Here is a 24482-nt window from a genome sequence, read left to right as displayed (position 1 = left end):
ACCTATTCAAGGGTTGTGACTTTGCCCATAATTTTTGGCAGCAACTACAAGCACCAATCTGCACTAGGAACTCATTTGGCCTCCCCTTTAAAGAATGGTTGGAAACTAATTGCAAAGACCCTATGAATGCCTATGTTAAAGGCATACCTTGGAGGATTATCTTTCCTTTGGGGCTGTGGCAGCTGTGGCTGCATAGGAATAATTTCATTTTTACAACCGGAACTGTAGATAATCAATGTTGGAAAAAATGCTTGAGGTATAGCACTGAATTTTTTGCTATTGGGCTGGAAGCTAGGAGCAAGCCGGTCAAGTCTATCATTCCAGTGGGTTGGGAAAAGCCTCCGTGGGGTTGGTTGAAGCTGAATTCTGATGGTTCAGCCTTAAATAATCCCGGCAAAGCTGGTGGAGGAGGCTTGTTACGCGATCATGAAGGTAATTGGGTGAAGGGATATGTTAGAGGCATCGGGTACACCAACAGCTTCATGGCTGAACTGTGGGCATTAAGAGATGGATTGAATATAGCTAGGGAGATGGGTGTGAACAACCTTATCATTGAGTTAGACGCGTTGAGCATTGTTTTACTTATGAACAATGAAGCTGAAAATATCATGATGGAACCTTTACTCTCTGATTGCAGGAGCCTCTTGAAGCAAATCCCAAACAAGCGTGTGCTTCATGTCTACCGTGAAGCAAATCAATGTGCGGATGCTTTGGCAAAGCTTGGAGCACAAACCGGCTCAAATTTTGTAGTTTTTTGTAACCCACCGCCTGTGGTGGAAAGTTTGTTAGCTTTTGATAATGCTAACTTGTTTTGTAATAGACTTGTTTCTTAGTTAATATTATATCTTGGTTTACCGAAAAAAAAAAAAATGAGGCTAGTATATAAATTAATGTGTTACATGTGCATTTTTGCCTAAATTTTACTTCAATTTTATTCTAAAACTGAACAATATATATAAATTAATGTCATACATGTGCAAAGAGAATTTTATCATATAGACCTCATCATACACACTATGTGTGTGCTTAGAAGCTTTTCGATGCTTTCGTTTGGCAAATCCTAAATTAGCATCAGTCTTAGGTCTATAAAGTTCACTTTATTTCTCATCATTTTCAGTGCTTTCAATTGAAACATACATATAAATATATATATATATATATATATATATATATTAATACCAGCAGCTTGTCAACTTGTTGACTTCTTCTTCTTCTTCAATCTTCAGTAAAAGGTTAAACCAAATTCATCAAAATACATCCATTCAGTATACATGGATCCCACCGGTGCTGAACCAACTGCCGTACACCACACGGTGGCAATGCCAATCCCATTACATGGCCACATCAACGCCATGATGAGTTTAAGTAAATTAACTGCAATTACACCTAATCTCAATCCAAGTCCAACACTTTAACTTATAAAACTCCCTTCCCATTATTTTTTTTTTAGAGTCTATTTGGAATCCATTTATTTTGCTAAAACTGAAAGTTTTTTGCTGAAAGTACTGTAGATAAAAGTAAAAATTAGTTGAAATAGTATAATGAGATTTATAAATAGTAGCAAAAATATGTTAAATAATAAAATAAGTTGGCAAAATTAATTATGTCAAATGGACGTGGCACTAGTTATTGATTCTGAAACAGGACATGTTTGTAATCATGCCAAACAACAACCGCACTAGTCATTGATTCTGAAATAGGACATGTTTGTAATTACGTGGCTTGAATCAACTGGTTTTAAGTGACTGTTTGTAATTATGTGCTTCATTACTATTAACAAGTAACTAGGAAGGTACCAATGCTCGCAAGATCATCTATTATTAATCATTTACATTGTACCATAATGATATCATTTACATTGTCACATAGTGTTGATAAAAAGATAGGCCAATAAATTATTATCATTATTATTATTATTATTATTATTATTATTATTATTATTATTTATTTTTAATTTATTTTTTCAAAACAAAAACAAATTTCACTCTGTATTATGTTATCTGCTACAAGAATCTCCCTCAAATATCCTTTCTCTAGCTTTTGACACCCGAAACTTCTAAAAATCCAATAAAGCATTTAAAACCAGTTGATTCCCCTAGCAATACGAAAGAAGAATCATGACTTCTACAATGGCCTGATTCGCTGATTTATTCTGAAGATGGGCTAGACCATAACTATTAACTAGACATGTCCAAGAGAAAGAGATTACTTCGAGGAAGAGATTAATTAGCTAATTTGGAGACTGAATTAGCGCTTAATTAGCTAATTAATCATATAGCACGATTGATAAATTGTAATAGCTTCTAAACTTGTCAAAAAATTCACAACTAATGCTCTCATAGACATCAACTTAAATACGCTACAGTTTAGGGGAAAAAAAAAGTATAGCTTGGGGGAAAATCACATGAAAGTATAGCTTGTAGGCCATCCAATAAAAGTTATGAACTTCATTGGTTCATCCAATGAAAATCATTATAAGTGAAACCATATAGACAAGGATTACTACACCCCTCAATAAAAAAAAGAAAGAAAAGAAGATGAAAGAAAAGATCATGCCTCTACAGTCTTTATGAAACAAGATATAAGGATATGTCACTTGAATAAATTTCCAAATCATTATAACCGAAACCATATATAAATTCGATACAACACACCAGGATTTTCATCTAAAAGTAATATATATATATATATATATATATATATATATAATCCAAAACATAGTCAAATTGACAGAAGTCCTTATGCGCATCCAATAATTGAAAACCTCCTATGAAAATCCTCTTCATTTAGCAACCAGACAAAGTATAAACAGAACATAAGTGTCATCTTCTACAGACATGTTAATTGTTATCATTTGCATATATATGAAAACTTGAGTTAGTTTGGTATTACAATCAAAACAAAAAGTAATAGCAATTCACTCATTAATAATCAGTATAATTGGAGTTCCTCCTTGTATTTTCTAGAAGGCATGTCACCAATGATTATGAAGTATAGACATGGTAGAGACTACACAGTCTCTAGTTTTCACATGTAAAAAATTTATGAGGATAATTTCTCTTGCTTTTGCCTGCATTACACAAGATGAATATGAAAATTAGCATGATACTTGCACACTTACGAATGGGATGTCATTATAGGTCTGAAACATCTACCTTAGCAAAATCCTTGAAGTTGGAAATCAAAAACCTCATGAAACGAGGTTGGATTTAGTTTCTATTAGACAATTGGTGGATTAATTAAGGAATATGCACTGTTTCTTCCAAGAAATTAACTAAATAGTAACACAAATTGTTTCCTTTACTATATTTTTATATTCACTAAACATAGAAGTTGAGCTAGGAAAGTTAGCGCTCAAAAAATTTAGATATAAAACAAACAGAATGACTTCTCATCTGCTTTCTCAACATCTAAAGAGGACTTTAACACAATTTTAAAAACGAATTATAAAAAATAGAACAACAGCAATTTCTCTTACTATAAAAACAAATAACACTCTTATTATAAAACGAAGACCAAAATGAGAACATCATATTGAAGTTAATTATCAAACAAAAAAACATTATGGCAATCATATTGAGAGTAATATTCATGTACTCTAGAAGAGGGCAATCATAAAGTAATTTATAACAAACATGATCAAATGCAAAAATATATTTGAATAGTTTTGAGACCATGAAAACTCAAACTGGTTCATCATGAAATCCCAAAATTGAATTACATTTTTTTTCTTCTAGTAATGAGATGGACATAAATAAATAAATAATAAGAATAATATGAATAAAAAAAAAAACTCATTTTGAGTTCATACCCTTTGGATCTGGGCTACTAATGTTCACCTCTCATATGCTTTAGTTTTGTCCTTTAGCTCTAGAGTCACTCTCTATCTCTTGCACTTTTTTGATTGGGTTTTGACAGACAGACTTGAGTCATGACCGAAAGAATGGTTAAAACACTCAAGAAATTAGCTATTCATTGAAGGCCATATTGATCAATTTGTGGATAGAGAACAATTGAAAATTTATAAGGAAAAAAAGATGAGAGGCGAGGAGGTAGAAATCTATTGGTGACTATCAAAATTCCATATAATAGCATTTGAAGAATCTAGATTAATGGAGAGACATACGGTAGTGTTGGAGATAAAGTAACACTTGAATCTAAGGAGATGGTCAATGAATGTCAATTGGTAAATCGAAAAAAAAAAAAAAAAAAACAAATGAATATATACCTTAGCAATAGGATTCTGAAATAGGACCAAACAATCTACCTTAGCAAAACCCTTAGAGCAGTACAAGAGTAAAGCTTGAGAATATATTTCCTATATAGTCTATATCATTTATTCAACTGCTTGTATGATATAATATCTATTGATTTGGATAGAGTCCTCTCCTTTTTCTTTTCCATTTTTTTTTAATGGCATGAAACTTCACCAAAGCAAGATCTTTTGGACCCACTCCGAATTTGGATAGAATTGAAATAATCATATTTTAGGAATTTAAATACAATTATTGAAATTTTATGGATTAAATTATAGAATGGTCAAATTGCAAAAGTCAAATAGTAATTTACCTAAGAAATATATATATATATATATAGTGAAGATAATAAACAATATATTGTAGGGCTATTGGGCCCAGGAGCTCATTTTCTATGTGTATAATGAGCCTAAGGCCCAAGTCAAAGATGGGGGGTCGTCCGAGAAGGAGTAAACATTGTCAAGGGGGCCCGTGTTAGTAAATGAAGAAGTTAGTTTTGATCATAATGGCCTAGGAGGTTGGGCCGAGGATGAATGTCTCCTCAACTAACCAAAGCCGAGGTCCATAGAGGTGGTTTGCCGTCCAGGGGAGCACTTCAGGAAATTTCTGTTAATTCAGATAAGCATTATAGGAACATTTTTTTGTTATTAAAATCTTGGGATTTTAAATCCAAACCCCTTTTCTTTAAAAGAAAAACCCTTGAAAATTTTTCAATCAACCTTTTCCTCCAATTTATTTTATTTTATTTTATTTTATTTTTTGTGGAATTGGTGTTCTTATACAATACATACATACGTACATACATACATACATACATACATATATATATATATATATATATATATTCAAAACAAACTCCTTTTTCTTAAAAATTTTATTATCAAAATAAAAATCATGGAATTTTTAAATCTAAACCCTTTAAGGAAAACCCATTAAACATTTTTTTTTTAAATCAATCTTTCCCCCCAAAATTCTTTTTCTTTTAGAATAGGTATTTTTGCAAAATGATTTTCAAAGCAAACTCTTTTTTAAAAAACAAAAGCCATGGGAATGTTCGGATCCCCTCCTTGAAAAAAAAAAAAAAAAAACCCACGGACACCCTTTTTCTCTAAATCAACTCTTTTCCCAAAACCCCTTTCTAAAAAGCTGTTGTTTTCACTAAAAATTTTCAAAACCCAAACTTTGCTTATTCAAAAGAAAACCTTTTGTCATCTCTTGTAAAAATTGATAAAAACATGGTTTCCAATTGAAACATGGAAACCCTTTTCTCAAAATAAAAAGTTTTTAAAACTTTTTTTACTCTATCTAAAAAAAAAAAGAAAGGTTTTTCCAACCTCTTTTCTCTAAAGCCAAAGTTATTTTTTATAAAATGGGGTCCTTTTTATGAAAACAAAAAATCTTTTAAGTATTGTACAAAGAAAATGGGCAAACTTTTTTTTTTTTTTTCAAACAATCTATTCTCAAAATAATTTGTGCATTTCTTTTTAGGCAAGTTTTGAAGCTTTTCATCTTTAAATCCAAGCATTGTTATTTTAAATCTTTTCTTTCTTAGAATTGCATCTTTTAGAGATTTTTACCTATGGTTCAATTTCATTAAACCAATAAGCACCAATCAAGCATACATGATTCCTTCCATTTTATTGGCACTAATGTTTCTTCTTATTGTGTTTTTCACATGATAAATGAGAAAAATGTAGTGGATGAAAACAATGTATTATTCTTCCTACTCTATCTCTATTGTTTTTACATTGTAAATAGTCACGTTGTAAAGAATCATGCTAAATATATGGTATATAAGTATCCACATGTTAAATATTTAGTATGTAAATATTCACATGCTAACATATATATTATTTCTTGCAATGTGGTAAAATGCTTCTCACATGTTATGTATATATATATACTTCACATGCTTTGTTTGTAAATAAATCCTTGAAATAAATATTCACATGCTACGTTATAAATAAATAAATACTCACATGTGTATATATATATTTTGTACAGAACTTTAAAAAAAAAAAAAAAAAAAATTGCTAAGTATCTTATTTTTTCACTAAAAAGATAAAGTTAGACTTAAATTAAAATAGGGTACTATCCTTTGGATAGGTGGTGTGAGGTGCCTAATATATTTCCCACATACAACTAAACTTCTGAATTCAAGATCTTTGGTTTGAGACTTTTGGTTTACCTTAATTAATAAACCCTTTAAATTGGTTTAGTTAATTAAGTAACTTAAAATAAATTAGATAAATAGGCGACTAATCTCACCTAATACAAAACTAATGGCTGGTGGCGACTCCTAAAATAAATAAATAAAAGAAAAGAAAAAGGGACTCACACACACACCTCATCCTAAAGACATATGCACACAAAGTGTCATGTTGCTAAGTACCTAATGTGCAATAAACCAAAAAAACAAAAGCCCTCTCACAAAGGCCCTTCTATTTAAGAAATTTTTTGGGCGTCCACAAGGCCAAGTTATTAATTAGGTCTATTGTGAAAGCGTTATGTTAATCAAACAAGCATCAATATCATGCATAGCGGAAAATAAATATCACACAGGAAAAACCTAAGGGGACTAATCCCAAGATGAACAAAACCACTATCAGATAAAGATTTACAATCAAAATAAACTTATTCGTTGAAAATATAACTATAGTTACCAAACTGAGCTCTGAATCCCATAGACGTCTCTGATAAAAATCTGTTGTTGCATAACCTCTAGTCCATGACTTCAAAATCCCATAAAAGATTTGGATCTCTAGCACCTTTAATAACTAGTATGAGGCAGCAACTTCTACAATACTGAATCTTGAGTGTCTTCGAAGAATATTATCAGCAAAAGATATGAGAGTTTCAGTGGTTTTTGCTTACATTTAAAACCCTAAATTCAACAATTAGTGTTCTTTTATCTAATCTTATAGTTCCAATTATATGAAAATAGATATCATAATCTTAAAAGTTAATGATAAAAATAATTTGGAGTATGAAAGTTCATAAGAAATAGGCTTGGGAAATATTAGGAAATTAAATTTTGTAATTTTGTAGGCTAGTTAGTAGGACTTAAAAAAAAAGGTGGTGGTGGTGGTGAAATGATATTTCCTCATCTTTTTGAACATATAAAGAATGTAGAGAATTTTGAAAGAAAATTATTTTCTTTTGAAAATTTGGACACCCAAAGCTTTGAAATGAGTACTAGTTTGACTTCTTCTGGAAATAAAATATAATGATAAGATATGGCGTTTTTAAGTTTATAATATCAGTGTATGAATAATTGGGATAACATTAGATAAGAAAAACGATTTCTAAGAGTTAAATTTAGGGTTTTAAGAAGTAGGGTAAAACCATAGATATTTTTTTCCTCTAAATAGACTTTTGGTCAAAGAACGGACAGGAATTTGGAGAGACGAGAAAACTTTCAAATGATTTTTTTTTTTTTTTAATATAACAATTTTGTGACTTCCCTTTAGTATATTGGCGAATTTGTTAAAGTTGTAAATTATGTTGTGGTTTCTGGAGTTCTCAAGAGAAGAAAAAAAAAAAATCTCTTTTAATTTACTTAATATTATATTAGGGTTTGATAAGAAAAATTCAAATTCCAATTCTATTTATGATTATTATTCACTATATAATTCAATTTCTTAAATGTTTGGTTTTCGGTCTTATTTAATGTTCACTCAATTATGTATAATTTAGGTTATTTAATTTAAATAACCTAAATATTCAAAGTACAATTAACCACCTTATCACTTTATCTTCAAATGTCCCCCACATAATACATTTGTTGCCCTATCTTCAATGTGTGTCATTAAGAAGATGTGTCAAAAGGAGTTGCTATTAGGTTCAAATTATTTCTTCTCCTACAGAATAATCCAAAACTCTCAGACATTTCAAGTTTTTTTGGTTTGATCTCATTTGGGAGTTTCCAATTAAAGTGATATAATAACTAAGAAAGAACAAGTTCAATACCTGCAAGAGCAAATAATATGCCTGGACATATCCTCCTACCACCTCCAAATGGAATGAATTCAAAGTTGGACCCTTTAAAATCAATGAGAGAACCTTGGACCCTTTCTGGGCGAAAGCAATCAGCATCAATCCAATATTCGGTATCTCTCCCTATGGGCCATGCATTAATGATTACTTTGGTGTTGTTTGGTATCTCATACCCATTAATTTCACTTTTTTCTCTTGATTCTCTTTTGATCAAGGCACCAGGAGGGTGTAATCGCAAAGTTTCTTTTACTACTAATTTCAAGTAATCTAGCTTTTGAATGTTTGCCTCATCAAAACTTCTCCACCCTTCAAGGATTTGTCGCACTTCGGCTTGTGCCTTCCTCATTACTCTTGGGTTTTTCAATAATTCTGACATTGCCCATTCGATTGTAGTTGCTGTAGTCTCAGTTCCTGCAGCAAAGACCTCCTAGAAAATGATGTGTTAAATTACAATCAGGTTGTGTTTACATGAATTTTCCTTCAAAGTTCCTAATTCTTCTGTGACTTTGGTGTTGATTATTGTTACGTGTACATGAAATTTATGTCAAGAGAAAAATTGTTTGTGGCAATACACAATCATGTCTATTTGGCTTACAACTTAAAAGGTCTACTACTCAAAAAATATAGTGTGGCGAAATACATGAAAACATGTATGATGTACCTCTACTCGTTCATCGCTTTTGTTTACGGAGTAAAGAATACATGTAAAAATATTTGTATAGAGCCGATTGAACCAAGACACCGCACAAATGAAGACCAGAGAACCAACCTCTAGTGGTTATAATCAGAGCCAGTGAAGGGATAACTGATCCCTATAGTGTGTGCAGGGCCGGCTCAACAATTTTGGGGGCCTTACGCGAAAATTTTAAGTGGATTCTTTTTTTAACTTTATAGTCTAAGTTTGTACAAATAAAAATTAATTTATTACATGGTTCAATAAATTAGTATCACTATAATACAAATGAGTTGATATAATATACATCAAATAATTAATTGGTGTGATAATTTATAATAATTGATAAAGTAAGAGTTTGCATTAAAAAAAAAAAGTGATAACTTATTAATTAGTGTGGGATCATGTGGGGGCCAGCTTAGCTTAGGCCTTGTGATGTGTTGGGGCTTGTGGACAAGACTGCACAATGCTATGTGCATTGTGCAATCTTATCCTATCAAGCTGTGTGCACTGTTATTGTGCACTATTCTATATTTTAAGATACAATGTGACTTTTTAAATGCATTTTATTAACCAATAAAAGTGCCTAAAATATTTTTTTTGTAATTAAAATATATAGATATGTGGGGCCCAACAATTTTTGGGCCAGCTCCATTTATTCGTTGGAGCCCAAAGGCCCAAGCCGAGGAAGGTTATGGCTCAGGCTCGGTAATACAAGTACAAAATAGCCTTGGGATACAGCCGATGACGATTCAGTCCTCGGCCTGTCCGAAGTCTCCTCGGAAGGAAGGGCAAAAACGGTATAAGACCAGCTTGGAAGAAAATCTAAAATATCTAAGTCAAAAGAGAAGGATACGCTGGAAAGTATAAACGATCAGGGAAAGCTGCCCTTACTACCATTCAATACTCTGCACCTGACAGAACCATACTCTTCAGTTTTTACAACCACCCCCAACCACTCTGGGTATGGGCTGATGGGACAAGTATCAGTTTGGGAAAAGTCGATCCTACATGTGGACGAAGGATAAGGAACGCATGCGAGTATAAAAGGAAAAGTTAGTGTACCAAAAAGGAGGCTGGGAAAAATGGCCAAAAACCAGAGCCTCCCAGCCCGCCTCTAGGAGAAAGACTCCTAGGGCGAAGACGACTTAACCATGTATGGATATCATGAGAAACCCACTGCCTGGTGACCAAGACCTAGCCTTTCAAACCCACGCTCTACAAATGATATTGTTTGGGCCCTTTTTACGTGCGAACCCAACACTGTTACGGGTTGTTACGAATCGTGTCCATACAGTTATTAATTAGTAAATTATACTTTATTGATAATTCTAGTATTAAATTGCATTTTAGTAATTTGAAATATTAAATTATATATTTGTTAATTTGTAGGATTAAATTATATTTTATTAATTTCAAGTATTAAATCTTATTTTATTAAAAAAATCCGTAAAGATCTATTAAGGCGGACTTAATTTTCGCCACAAGAAGTATTATTCCCGTCATAATAAACCACAGCCAACTCTTTCTTTATTGCAGCAGCTTTAAAATTTTTAATGTTGTCACAATAGGCCAAAATGTTGTCACAATAAAAATTCTGAATTCCCTCTAAAACTCTTTGGTTCCCACCAAAACACTTTGTAAAAATTTTGTGTCTCTTTACTCTCTCACTCAAATCAAACCCTCGGACTGCCGAGCCTCACCCAAGCACTCTCTACCTCATTCTCCCTCACTCTCGTCTCCGTACCCTCGCCGCTCGGATTGCCGAGCCACCATCGTCCTCCCCACTGCCGGTCCAACAGTCCCCCGACAACCTAATTCTCCCTTACTCCCTTCCTCACTCTCCCTCACACTCCGTCGGCCTTGCCTTCTGCCGCCGACACACCCCTGACGGTATATCTTCCACTCGTTATTTATTTAGCACCTTTTATTTTTGTTTTTTCATACAATATTTGTCTTGGGTTTTTGGTTTTTCAATGATGGGGTTATTCGACAATGAATTGGGCCACAATAGATTTTATTGATAAGCTCATATAAATATTCAAATCCTGCAATATGTTTTTAGTTGTTTGCTATTGTATCTATGATGTTACTAAATTGGACCCTATTTGAATTTTTGGGTTTCTTTTACTGTAGATTAAAATTTGCCCGGTTCTACATATTTGTTTTTATTGCATTCCACATGTTCGATGAAATACCTCTTAGAATTGATATGTGATGTTTGGGTTTGATTTTTCCCACCCCATACCTGATTGTCCACATTGCATCTGAGCTAAACTGACTATTCAAGGCTAACTGATTTTTCCCACCCCATACCTGAGTGTCTCCCCATGTGCATTGCTGAAAGCTTTCCTTATTTTCATATACATTCAGTCTATTATGAACACCCAACAAGTGTGTGCAGTCGTGTTTCAGTGCATTTGTCTCTGCACATACTATAGAGCTTAGTATAATGCAATGGCAATAATTGTCAGGAGCCCCCAGGATTGTACTATTGATTCATCAAACTCATTCTGAGCATGAAGTCTTCATTTTGACTTTTCCCTTTAGCATTTAACCAACCTTTTATTTCTTAGAATTTATCCTAGTAATTATCTAGTGTGAAACAAAGGGACTAATATTCAAATACTTAAAAAGAGTTCCAACTAGCTGATTAGCAAAAGATAAATAAATAGTCATGGCTTTCATTGCTCGGTTTTCTTGACCATAAATTATATTATGCAAGCAAACGTTGGATACTCACTTTTCATGGCTTTCATTGCTCAGTTTTGCATAGTCTGTCTTTATGTTAATTTTGTTAAGATGTCATAGATTCGTGTAATTTGAGTGATTAATTGTATGGTCCCCAGCTGTATCTGTATACTTGGGTGATTCTCTTTTTTGATATCAATAAGAATTGCATTACTTGTCAAAAAAAGTTGGATTTTATACTGTGTTGCTGTGAAATGTCAAGTTCTTAAATATTATAACATGTAGAAATAATTCTTTATCAAAATTTTAAAAATGAATTTATGGAGTGTATGTGTGTTGTGTGGGACATTGGCTAGTAATAATTAAGCAACCTCTTTAAGGAATGCAACAAATTAAGCAAGCAGAAAAGAGATAAGCCCCTTGTCAACCAATTTTAGCTTGAGATGGTCCTTGTTACATGTAATATATGTGGACTATTAACTTCATATGTGGCATTAGGTGCAATTAATGCACCTCATTCCTCATTAAGTTCAATCCACGTCATTATCAGGTTGCCCATTTTTTATAGCTGAAATTATAGGAGCTGTCATTGAGATGCATGAACATGAAAGTGCCTTGGAATGTATTTTAGTTAGTCTTTGGATTTTGAAATTAAAGAAATAGCCATGCTCTATGGATGATGAATTAGTGATCCGCTATTTGCACCAAAGTTAACATTGATAGTATGATTGATGTGTAGGTGTAGAAAAAAGTTTTAAACACCCAAAAGTGGCAAGATCACCATCACGCAATTGCTGCAGAAAAGCTGCCAGACTTAAATCCTTTTGTAAGTTTTTGCAGAAAAGCGCCAAAGGATGTTAGCCCATCTCATTCTTTTGGGTTGAAGAATTTCAAGGGAAATATATGAGATGTGAAGTGCTATTGCAAGCAGAAGTCATTTATCATCAACTTGAATTTGAATCCCACATACACAAAAAACCAATTTATACACACACATTAATTATATATATATATATATATATATATATAATTTTTGGCTGTCAAAGCTATGGGCCAAGCTATTAAGTAGAAGTGTAGTTGTATTGTCTAACAATTTCACTTTAAAATATTGTAAATAAGCATATAAACTAAATTAACTAAAAAGAAAAATCAAAGAAAACAAGAACCCTTATATAATGGTTTTTTTTTTTTTTTTGCCTAAAGAATTTTTGTATAACGTTGCTCATTTAATAATTAAGAAGAAAAAATAAATAAATAAATTGATCGATCTTATTTGCATACCTCAGTAACAGCTTTAATGTGGTTACTTGTGACACGAAATTCAAGCTCACCCATCTCCTGAAGTTTTATAAGCACATCAACTAGGTCATCATCATCGTCATCATCACCTGGTTCATGTTTATTGGTTGAAGTGGCACTTCTTTTAATCTTATGCTCGTTCACTATTTCATCAAGAATCCTATCTAACTGTTTTTGTATTTTCTCCAAGGCAGACTTCATTCCAGTAAGGAAGCCAAGGAACTTTAGTGAAGGGAACAAATCAGGTAAGTCAAAGCCTCCACCTAGAGTAAACATTTCCTTGATTAATGATATGAATTCTTTTTCGTATTTGCACTTCTTCCCAATGGCTGCCCTGGAAGCTATACAATTTGTTGATGAGAAGATCTTCTCACTGAGATTGATTGGAACTCCCTCTGACAACGAAATGGATCTAACAAGATTATTTACCTCTTCTTCTCTAATTCTGCTAAATGACTGGACTCGCTTGGCACTCAGGAGCTTTGAGACACAAATCTTTCGCATTTGTCTCCAATAATCACCATAGGGAGCAAAGACTATACCTGAATTATCATAGGACATAAATTCAACGGCAAGAATAATTGGCCGATTTGCCAAAGCAGTATCATGCGTCTTCAGTACTTCCTCAACTACTTTTGGAGATGAAATGATTATAGCCAAGACCTCACCCAGTTGTAGTTGCATAATAGGTCCATGTTTCTGGGCTAAGTCTCTTAAAGATCGATGTGGAAGGGAGAAAACTAGCTGGTGCAAATTCCCTATAAGAGGTAGTTTCCATGGCCCTGGTGGCAACTTTTGCCCTTGGCCTTTGGCTTTAGATCTCTTCCAGTAAATAACCAGTATAAACAAGAAGAACAACCAAGTAAAAAGTGGAAAGGGGAAAACTTGGAGCATTGGGGACGAGCACCGAAAATCTTATTCTAAGGCAAAGGTTTTGTATTCATGAATCAAAAAGATGCAAGGAACAATATATTGCACCTAGCTCGGTTCTATGCATTTACGGAGGCTAAACACGCTAGTTGTTTTAGGCTTTTAGCTTTATAATTAACAGTAGGTGGATTCTTTATTTGAATATGTTTTGATCTAAATTATTGGTGCTAGGGGCCAAATTAAACATCTATTGTTTGCTACAGTGATAATAACCCAATAACGTGTCTTTATTTATTTATTTTTATGGTTAAATAGAGATTCCGGTGTGAACTTATGATCACACACCACATAACAGTAATTAGTAATATTATTGTACGGCACCGAGCTTCCAAAGCCCATACTGGCCTTGGGTCCAGACCCATCAAGGCCCCGGGCCCAAGCCCATACCGGCCTTGGGCGCAGGTCCAGCAGAAAGTTCCCGTTACCTTATGCCCTTCTTGAAACTGCCTTAGAGTAAAAACAAGCTTTGGGTATTAAGTTCCCAGAGTTGACCGGTTAATCTTTCCCGGTAGAGCGCATGAGTCATATCCGGGAAGGTCATGATATGCACGGGAACGTAAGTTGCCGAACATAATCGGTGAAAATGGAACTAAGTTCCAAGATCATAAATGTTGCACCGCCCTTTCACCTAAACAACCACTTTAACCAAATAATACTGGACCTTCAGTAGCACTAACGGTGACTGTAATCATGATCTTCCCACTAACCTTGGCTATAAATAGAAGAAAGTTGGGAAAAGAAGGGGTTCAGAAAAATTGAGAGAAAACAGTCAAGGAGAGGGTACTAACAGGGTGTTACTTTGAGTCTCTCTGCCGAGAACGACCCATTGTAGGAAATACTTAAGCCCACTACAAATAAATTGTGAGCCCAAGTGACCTAAGGTCCAGAAGTCTTGCACTTGGTTCTTACAATTGGCGCCCACCGTGGGGCCCTCCTACGAAGCTGTGGTTCGAGTGAGACTCAAGCAAGGGAGATGTCTGGGGAGCGTTCAGGAGGGCACGTTCCGAGCAATTCCGCAGGATCTTCTCGGGGATCGACGTGGAGGGAGAGAAGGCAGAAACGGCTGGAGGACAGGGAGCATCCAAGAGGAGAGGAAAGGTCCGGATTGGGAGAAGGATCGGCCCAGACACACCGGACGATTTCAAGCGTCTCGGCACATCGGCAACATGATGATAGAGACCGGGAGCTGGAGCGGTTACGCAGATTGGTAATGGACTTGGAGCTGGAAGCAAGGGGTCGGCGCCACGAAAGGAACCACAACCCCCAACCCAGGAGAAATCGTGGCGAGGAAGGCTCCAGCCGATCTGTTACACAACAACACCGAGACCGATCACGTTCTCAAGAGTCACATCGACACTCCCGAGAGACGCGTCGTAGATGGGACCGTTCCCGGTCGCATGGATATGATAACCAAGGGTCAGAGTCGCCAGAGGAGCGGCGGCACCACAACGCCGCGATGGACGCCATGAGTAGGGCCTTGCGGATGGCAGCTCGGTCTCCATTCTCTGATGAGATTGAACGGGCACCCATGCCGAGCAGATTCACGCGTCCACCATTCAATTCCTATGAGGGGAGGACAGACCCCGTGGAGCATGTCAGTCATTACATCCACATGATGTCTTTGCATGCGCACAACGATCCATTGATGTGTAAGGTATTCCCCTCCAGCCTCGGCTCTATCGCACTAAGATGGTTCAATGGGTTGTGGAAAGGTTCTATACACAGCTTTGCCAAGCTGATTCAGGAGTTTGGCAGCAGGTTTGTAACATGCAGCCGAGTGCAACAACCGGTCGACGCGTTGCTTTCCATGAAAATGAGGGTCGGGGAAACCCTTCGGAGTTATGCCAGCCGATACTGGGAACTCTACAATGAGATTGGTGGGGGAAACGAGAAAATTGCGGCTAGCACCTTCAGGATGGGGCTCCCCGAGGATTCTGAACTGCGGGAGTCGCTGACAAGAAGACCCCCGGAGGATATGAGGCAACTGATGAGACGCATAGAGAAGTACAAACGCCTGGAGGATGACCGGCTGCAAAGCAGGGGGAAAGCTCCTTTTACGGGGAGATCTCGGCAAAGCATCCTGCCGCCAAAGCCGAAGAGGGACTTCAGAATACAGGAACCAGAGGTGCAGATCGAAGGGGTTAATGTGTTGTTTAAAGAGCCCGTGCACAAGATACTGGAACGGATAAGGAACGAGCCATTCTTCAGATGGCCGAACAAAATGGGGGGCGACCCATCTCGGAGGAACCAAAGCCTATACTGCACCTATCACAGAGACAAGGGGCACACCACCGAGCAGTGTAGGGTATTGAAAGATCATCTCGGGCAGTTGGTGAAGGCAGGGCACCTGAAAGAGTTTGTAGCAGATTCCACTGACCGGGAGACCGGGCAGGGCGCTCAACAGAAAAGGAATCCCCTTCCACCACCCCTGGGGGTAATCAACATCATTCATGCCACACCGAGGAGAGCAGCAGTGGCAAGAAGGGTAATGACGGTGGCTTGCGCGGAGGGAGAACCATCCAAGAAGCAAAAGAAAGATGCACGGCTGGACATCTCGTTTGGAGAAGATGATTTGGAAGGAACCATCCAACCTCATGACGACGCTTTGGTGGTGACAGCCCGGATAGGCAGATTCTTGGTGAAGAGGGTGATGATTGGTCAGGGTAGCGGGGCTGACGTTATGTACTCGGACCTCTTCGAAGGGCTCGGGTTAAAAATCCACGATTTGGCGAAGTATGACACGCCATTGGTCTCGTTTGACGGGAGAATTGTGATTCCCGAGGGGCAAATCTCTCTTCCAGTGGACATGGAGGGCAAGGAAGTTATAGTTACGTTCATAGTAGTCCGATCATTCGCACCTTACACCGCAATCTTGGGGAGGCCGTGGATTCACGCCATGGGGGCTGTTTCGTCCACCCTTCACGTAAAAGTAAAATTCCCTACTAAGTACGGAGTTGTAGAGGTAAGGGGGAATCAACAGGTGGCGAAGCAATGCCTCGTAGCCGCGGTCCGGTGGGAAAAGGAACAGCTCGGCCAAGCTGAGCACGCCGAGAAAGAGACTGCATAGCAATTACAGATACCCCGCGAAACTGGGGCGGACGTTGCCAAGGAGGTGCTGAAGGTAAGAATTCTCCCAGATAGTGACAAATACTTCCAGATAGGTACAAGCATGAATGACCGGGAAAGGGTAGAGATGTTGTTGTTCCTGTTGCAGAACATAGATGTCTTCGCGTGGAACCCGTATGAAGTGCCCGGAGTAGACCCCGAGTTCATAGTTCACAAACTCAACGTGGACCCATCGTTTCCCCCGAAAAAGCAGAAACCGAGAAGAGCATCAAAGGAACACGTCGATGCAGTAAACCTGGAGGTCCAGCGACTGAAGGAAGCCGGGGTCAAAAGAAATATTCTTCCCGAGATGGCTAGCAAACACTGTCGTAGTGAAGAAGAAGAGCGGTAAATGGAGAGTTTGTGTGGACTTCACCGATTTGAACAGAGCGTGTCCCAAGGATCCATTCCCGATGCCCAAGATTGATCAGCTAGTGGATGCCACGTACGGGCACCCGAGAATGAGCTTCCTAGACGCCTTCCAAGGCTACCACCAGATTGCCTTGGCGCCCGAGGACCGAGAGAAGACAGCATTTATATCCCCGAACGCAAACTATCACTATGAGATCATGCCGTTTGGATTGAAGAATACCGGGGCCACCTACCAGCGTATGATGACAAGGATGTTCCGAGAAAAAATTGGGTGCACGGTTGAAGTTTATATCGACGATATGGTGGTAAAAAGCAGAAAAGAGTCGCTGCATACTGAAGACCTTCGGGGAGTATTCGAGATACTACGACGACACAGGTTGCGCCTCAATGCCGAAAAGTGCACTTTCGGAGTGGGGGCTGGCAAGTTCCTGGGTTATCCTGATCTCCACTCGGGGAATAGAGGCTAACCCCGACCAAATAGAGGCCGTCAATCGCCTCAAACCGCCGAGCAATCCTAAGGAGGTGCAAGTGCTCACTGGGATGTTGGCCGCCTTCAACCGATTCATCTCCAAGTTTGCCGATCGCTGCCGGCCATTCTATCAACTTCTGAAGAAGTGGAAGGGGTTTCAGTGGGACGTGAGCTGCGATGAAGCTTTTCGCGAACTAAAGGAATATTTGGCAAAGGCGCCAAGGTTGACGGCCCCGGAGCCCGGGGAGGATCTGTTTATGTACCTTGCAGTCATCGATCATGCAGTAAGTGCTGTGTTACTAAGGGACCGTGGAGTGCAAATGCCGGTGTATTACGTGAGCAAGACCTTGGTCGATGCCGAGACAAGGTACCTGCCTCTTGAAAAGTTGGTTTTGGCCTTGGTGCATGCCACGAGGAAGTTACCACACTACTTCCAGGCACACACAGTGTTTGTCCTCACCGAATATCCATTGCAATCACTGTTGAAGAGATCCGACTTCACATGACGGATTGCTAAATGGGGGACTCGGTTGGGATCGTTTGACATAAGATACCGACCTAGAAGCTCGGTGAAGGGGCAAGTTCTCGCTGATTTCATCGCGGAATTTACACCTAAGAATGAAGGCAAGGTAATCTGTAGTGCGGAGATTCGCCCGTGGAGGTTATTTGTGGACGGCGCATCAAATGCTATGGGGGCCGGGGCTGGTATTGTCATCATCACCCCTGAAGGTATGCGACTGGAACACTCCTTCAGATTGGGGTTCAAAGCCTCGAACAACGAAGCCGAATATGAAGCCCTGCTGACCGGATTGAGGGCAGTATTGCATCTGGGCGCAAAGGACATGGAAGTCTACTCGGACTCTCGGCTGGTTGTTTATCAGATCACTGGGGACTTCGAGGCTCAGGATCCCCGAATGAAAGCTTATCTAAGTACGGCAAAACAAATTATCGGTCAGTTTGGAACGGTAAAGATATCCCAGGTAGCCCGGTCACAAAACAAGCATGCTGACTCTTTTGCCACGTTAGCCTCATCGGCTACCGAGGACACGCCGAGGCTTATCACGATAGAACTTATAAGGGAGCCAAGCATCTGTGTGAAAACTGCTCTCGACCAGGCCGGAGTAGAGGTTGCACAGGTGGCGGTGCCTGGAGTATGCTGGATGAACCCGATCATAGACTTTCTTACCGAAGATAAAGTTCCAGAGGATGAGGCCGAGGCCAACAAGATTCGACGAATGGCTCCCAGGTACTGGTTGTCTTCGGACCGAAAGTTGTACAGAAGGTCCTTCGCGGGCCCTTACCTCTTGTGCCTGCATCCTGAAAGAGTCAGGGAGCTTCTAACCGAGCTGCATGAAGGAGTATGCGGCGGGCATGCGGGGGGACGATCTTTAGCACACAGAGCAATGACGCAGAAGTTTTGGTGGCCACAGATGCAGAAGGACGCCGCCGAATACGTTCGGAGTTGCGAACAATGTCAAAAGCACGCCCCAATGATCCATCAGCCGGCAGGACATCTAAATCCTGTCAGCAGCCCGTGGCCATTTGCACAATGGGGGCTTGACATCCTCGGGCCATTCCCCCGAGCAACGGGGAACCGCCGTTTTGTACTGGTGGCTGTGGATTACTTCACAAAGTGGGCTGAAGCTGAAGCCTTGGCCAATATCCGGGATACTGACGTGAAAAAATTTGTGTGGAAAAACATAGTTACAAGGTTTGGGGTGCCGAATTCACTAGTGACAGACAACGGGCTACAGTTCAACAGCAACGCTTTTCGGACCTTTTGCAGCGAGCTCGGCATCAAGAACAAGTATTCAACCCCGGCATACCCCCAGAGCAACGGCCAAGCTGAAGCAGTAAACAAGACTATTTTGAACGGGCTCAAGAGAAGGTTGGATGGAGCGAAAGGAAGATGGGCAGAAGAACTACCCAGTGTTTTATGAGCCTACCGCACGACCCCCAGGAGATCCACGGGGGAAACCCCATTTTCTCTGGCATACGGAGCAGAAGCAGTGATACCAACCGAGGTGAGCTTATGCAGTGCACGGGTCGCCAGGTTTGACCCCGTACAGAACGCCGACCTTATGACGGAGCATTTGGATTGGATAGAAGAATGCAGGGAGGCCGCGACCGTACGTCTTGCTGAGTATCAACAGAAGCTGGCGCAAAGGTACAACCGAAATGTAAAGACCAGGGAATTCAGTGCCGGGAAATTAGTGTTAAGAAGGGTAGTGGGGAACATGCGGGACATGGCTGCAGGGAAGCTTGCTCAGAGTTGGGAGGGACCATACAGAGTCACAGCCGTCGCAGGTGCAGGGGCCTACTACTTGGAAGACCTGGACGAAAGGCCGCTCCCCCGACCATGGAACGCCAACAACCTGAAGAAGTTCTACGCGTAACCATCGATGTAAGCCAAAACTTGTAGTCTATTAAGATTAAGAGCATGATGAACTTTGTTGTCTGTGCTGTTTTTGACCCTGTAACCACACACCAAGAGAATCGCCAATAAATCCTAGGGACAGAAACCTGACCCTCGGCTCGATCAATATCGCCGAGCAGGTGAAAACCTTACGAATAAATCCTAAGGACAGAAACCTGACCCTCGGTTCGATCAGTATCGCCGAGCAGGTGAAAACCTTACGAATAAATCCTAAGGACAGAAACCTGACCCTCAGCTCGATCAGTATCACCGAGCAGGTGAAAACCTTACGAATAAATCCTAAGGACAGAAACCTGACCCTCGGCTCGATCAGTATCGCCGAGCAGGTGAAAACCTTATGAATAAATCCTAAGGACAGAAACCTGACCCTCGGCTCGATCAGTATCGCCGAGCAGGTGAAAACCTTACGAATAAATCCTAAGGACAGAAACCTGACCCTCGGCTCGATCAGTATCGCCGAGCAGGTGAAAACCTTACGAATAAATCCTAAGGACAGAAACCTGACCCTCGGCTCGATCAATATCGCCGAGCAGGTGAAAACCTTACAAATAAATCCTAAGGACCGAAACCTGAAACTCGGCTCGATCAATATCGCCGAGCAGGTGAAAACCTTGCGAATAAATCCTAAGGACAGAAACCTGACCCTCGGCTCGATCAATATCGCCGAGCAGGTGAAAACCTTACGAGTAAATCTTAAGGACAGAAACCTAACCCTCGGCTCGACCAATATCGCCGAGCAGGTTAAAACCTTACAAATAAATCTGAAGGACGGAAACCTGACCCTCGGCTCGATCAATATTGCCGAGCAGGTGAGAACCTTACAATCAAATCTATAAGGACGAAAACACCATTCTCGGTTAAACCTAAACCCGATAAAAACCTAACCCTTTTGCAAAAACTAAGTCCAAATAGCGCTCTCAAATTACCCACAGCGCCGCACAACAGGTTTTCGGGGGTACCATTCTATTAAGCGGCCATAGCACTAGTATAATTTAAGCAAAACACAAACAGAGATAATTTCATTCAACAAATTGAAACGGAAAAAGAAAACGGACTATTAATTAAACAGGTAAAAGCAATTGTTCAGTCACCACATCCCGGTGACATGGGCAAATAAAACCAATAAGTAAAAACAATTGTTCAATCACCACATCCCGGTGACATAGGCAAACAAAAGTAAAATAAAAATAAGCTAACAAGTAAAGGTAAAATCAGTTGGGAGGTTGAGTCGGTGATGGCACTTCCTGCTGGACGGTCAGGGGAAAAGGCTGGCCCTCACCAAGAAGATCTTGCACGGTAGGTATGCTCGTGGCCTCCATGTCTTCGGGCTCGGCATGAGAATCGATTTGCTCAACCAACTCCCTCATACTGGCCGTCTCCTCCTCGTCGAAAGCAGTCGGGGCGTTCTGGACGGCAGGTACAGTGTTCGGAAATGGAATCTGGCCGGGGTCTCTCAGCGGCGAATCCTCAGGAACTCCCATTGCCTGAAGAGCAGCAAACCACCCGGCCTCGAAACCCATATGCCGAGCCCGAGCCACCACCGGCTCTGCGGAGTTCTCGGCGTCGGCAAAGCCTACGTCATACAACTTTTGCTCCGCGGCCGCCAAGCCTGCCCTAAGATCGGCTATCTCGTTGGCATGGGAAGTGTTGAGGCTGAGGGCTTCGGCTAGTTTGAGGTCCGTCTCATTTTGCTTGGCCAGAAGCTCTGCATTCCTTTTTTCGGCCAATGCCCGGAACTTCTCCGCTGCAGCAGCCTTCTTCTCAGCAGCCTCGGCAATCTTGACCTTTTCCTTAGCCGTTTTTACTGCTGACTCCCGCGCCCCCTTCTCGCGCTCATTTTCCTCATCAAGCTCCCGTGCCCGGGCAGCCACAATGTGAGCGAGTTGAGCGGCCTAGCAAGCACGAAGGTTAGCAAAGAGACAAAAGGAAATCTACATGGAGTAAATAGACAAAAGAATTACCTCAATGGCGTGCCACTCTAATCGGCGCCCCATAGACTCCTCGGACCCATCATCAAAGGCGTGCACGTCCTCGGGAAGTTGGAGAGCTCCGGCCAAGGTTTGGGCAATACGGCCGCCCTAGCCCTTATCCCACATCCGAACAGAGGCGGTTGAGGGCAATGGCTTGCCGTCCAGAAGGAACTTTGGCTCCCACGCTGGAGCCACTTGGGAGGAGGACGCGCCCCCCGTGCCAGCTTCGGTTGGCGGCTCGCGGATAACAATTCCCCCTGTTGGTCGGGGAGGAGTCTAGACAGCGGCATCCCCCGGGCCCGTGGAAGGTTGCTCGGTTACTTTCTGCTTCTTACGAGCCCGTCCGGACTGCGGAGGGGGAGGAGGCTGAGACACTGGACCCCGACTCTGAGTAGGCGGGGGCTGGTTGGTCGGCTGGGCACCAGGCACGAACCGATCAAGGGTCATGACTCTCCTTGCCACCATTCTTGCACCGGGCTGGATCGCTTCAGCTAGCAAGTTAGCCGCTTCTGTCACTTGCTGTTGAGGCTCGGCGGGTGGATCCTCGGGATGGGGCTGCTCTTGGGCTTGGTCCCCTTGTTGTATGGCTTCGTGAGCTCTCTTTCTAAGGCGCTGAGACACCCGTTCCGCGGAATCGTCTCGCAGGGGAACTAGTTCGTCCGCGGCAGTGAACCGCCGACCAAATTCCCTCGCTTCCCCGGTTGTAAGTTTCGGCGGCAAGAAATTCACGTACCGGACGTCTATGTACGATAGCAGGGGGCTGTCAACTATCAGCGCCTGCTTGAAAGGTTGCCAAGTAGAGTAAACCGGTTCCACGCCGAGGATCAGGTGTGAGGCCCGGAGTTGCCCGTCCCAATGCACGTAGATCTCGGAACGGAGGACGAAGTTTAAGTCCCTGGTGTGGACGGCTCTGAGGTCCTGAACAAACACTTTGCCGTCTGCAAAAGAACAGGTGACGCATTAGCTTTTAACAATAAAAAAAATTTTTTACTCAAACAATTATAAGAAGGGGATGGTACGAACCCACTTCACGCCGTGTGAGGGGGCAAGGGATCTCCCCGGCAAACCAATTGCCGCGCACCCTAACGAACTCCCCGGCGGAGTTCCTGTTCGAATCGGGTAGGCACGATATCAGCCGTACCCGAGCATCCCTCGTCTTTAAGTAATAATTGGTAGATTTGCTCCCACAGAGGCTGTACATTTGGTTAATATCATGGTGGTCTAATTGTAAGTTAAAGGTATGGTTCAACTGGCTGACACAACTAACTACCCTGTAAAAATTGGGGGGAAGCTGGTCGGGGCACAGCCCATAGTAGGTGAGTGTGCTTATCAGGAGGGGATCTACCGGGAACCTAACCCCACCTTCTAAAATGGACATCAAAGGAAAGAAGGCTGTACCCTGCCCTCGGTGGAGTTCCATATCACTCTCATGGCAGTAAGCTACGTCCACGTCATTAGGAATACTAAATTTACTCCTAAAGGTGGCCAAAGCAGCCGGGGTATCTAGAAGGTAAGAATAACCCATCTATAAAGCCTAAAACTACAAGAATGAACTGAAAGAAACAAAGCTGAAGGAACAGGAAGGGGAAGAAAGACTTACTTTGGGTTCTAAGGAGGAAAAGAACGCTGAGCAAGCAAGCGCACAGAAATGTGGTCGGCAGAGAGTAGGCACTAAAGATCAGAGGCGAAGGAAAAATGGAATGGTGTTTGGGGAAGGACTATTTATAGAGCCAAAAGAAATGGAAGAAGAAGAAACGCTTAATCAAGCAATAAATGGGCACAGCCTACGAGCGACCCAACGAATGCCAAGCGTAACCGATTTGCGCGCCGCTTCGGTTCACGAACCGTCAGGCAATAATGACGACTGCGCCTGGCGCCGCGAAACGGCGCGTCTTTTGAGATGAATATTAATGAGAAGTGACAGCCAGAAGTCCCAGGCTAGAAGATTCCCGAGGTCAAAAGGCCCAGGCAATCCTTGATTCTCCTCGGCGACCGAGTACGAATCAAAGGGGGGCTATTGTACGGCACCGAGCTTCCAAAGCCCATACTGGCCTTGGGCCCAGACCCATCAAGGCCCCGAGCCCAAGCCCATACCGGCCTTGGGCGCAGGCCTAGCAGAAAGTTCCCGTTACCTTATGCCCTTCTTGAAACTGCCTTAGAGTAAAAACAAGCTTTGGGTATTAAGTTCCCAGAGTTGACCGGTTAATCTTTCCCGGTAGAGCGCATGAGTCATATCCGGGAAGGTCATGATATGCACGGGAACGTGAGTTGCCGAACATAATCG

The 24482-nt window shown here is 40.9% G+C and overlaps 1 pseudogene; it reads right to left on the bottom strand.

Moving 5' to 3' along the window:
• Positions 1-8064: 8064 nt before the first annotated feature.
• Positions 8065-24482, bottom strand: part of LOC126722369 (desmethyl-deoxy-podophyllotoxin synthase-like) — a 95942-nt pseudogene continuing 79524 nt past the window's right edge.

Source organism: Quercus robur, chromosome 4 (genome assembly GCF_932294415.1).
Source record: "Quercus robur chromosome 4, dhQueRobu3.1, whole genome shotgun sequence".
Lineage (NCBI taxonomy): Eukaryota > Viridiplantae > Streptophyta > Magnoliopsida > Fagales > Fagaceae > Quercus > Quercus robur.
Note: the sequence above shows the minus strand (reverse complement) of the source record. Positions and strands in the feature narration are given on the sequence as shown.